Here is a 911-nt window from a genome sequence, read left to right as displayed (position 1 = left end):
CTCTGGACTTTTATCTTGGATTTTTCATTTTTGCTTTAAGTTTTAACTCCACTTAAAAATGAAATCATCCCCACAGTGTAATACTTATGTAGGAAAGTCTTTTTGCCTACACAGTTAACACAAAGATAGAAAATGTCAGTTCGAGTAAGTATTTGGCAGATCACAGAAGTGAAACAGTGCTGTCGGAAGCAAAAAACACTTTTTACTGTTTTATGGTTAGTGAGACTGAAGGACGTCATTCCAATTTCTCATCTCCTTCCTCCACATCTTTCAAATTGAGCACTTCCAAAGAACCTTTGCCTTTTGTTTCCTTTTTTATAAGCTCATCAATTTCTCTGAAGCATCCTGGGTCGATCAGGCATACAATTTCTAACTGTTGACTGGAGTCTTCACTTTCTATAACCTTGATCAGTGGCTTGAGCTTTTCTTTCAGCCTCTTCCCTTCATTCACTGGAAGAACAAACCGAAGCCTCCTGTGAGCTCGTCCTATCTTCATGTTCTCCTTGAACTGCTTTATCACTTCCAAAGCCTGCTGTTTTGTGCTCTTGTTGGGTTCGACTGCATAGTGGATGTCCTTCATGGCTCTCTCAATAAGGATAACAGTGTACGGCCGCTTTGTGTCTGGGTTCACACATTTGTCGGCTACAGTAGTTGCAATGCCTCTAAACATCTGTCCCAGTTGTGCCTGCCTTTCTTTATCTGATACTTGAACTTCTCCTTTAGTCAATCTGCTTACAGATTTCAGTTTGGTCATCTATTCCAAATGCACTGATGAGATCTTCCTTCTTTGCAACCTGACCTTTAGAAACATTTACAAACACTGAGTGGGTCTGCAGAACTTCATCAAGGTCTTTTTCCACGCAACTCCGCCAGCCGACGACTTTGTTTTTGTAGCAGGCGACTTCGAAGTG

At 41.2% G+C, this 911-nt stretch overlaps 1 pseudogene; it reads right to left on the bottom strand.

Annotated features, from left to right (window-relative positions):
• Window positions 1-235: 235 nt before the first annotated feature.
• LOC100948474 lies at window positions 236-911 on the bottom strand (annotated as a pseudogene).

The sequence above is a fragment of the Otolemur garnettii genome, unplaced genomic scaffold (assembly GCF_000181295.1).
Source record: "Otolemur garnettii isolate 467f Iridium unplaced genomic scaffold, OtoGar3 scaffold00204, whole genome shotgun sequence".
Taxonomy (NCBI): Eukaryota; Metazoa; Chordata; class Mammalia; order Primates; family Galagidae; genus Otolemur; species Otolemur garnettii.
This window is presented reverse-complemented; position numbering and strand designations above follow the sequence as displayed.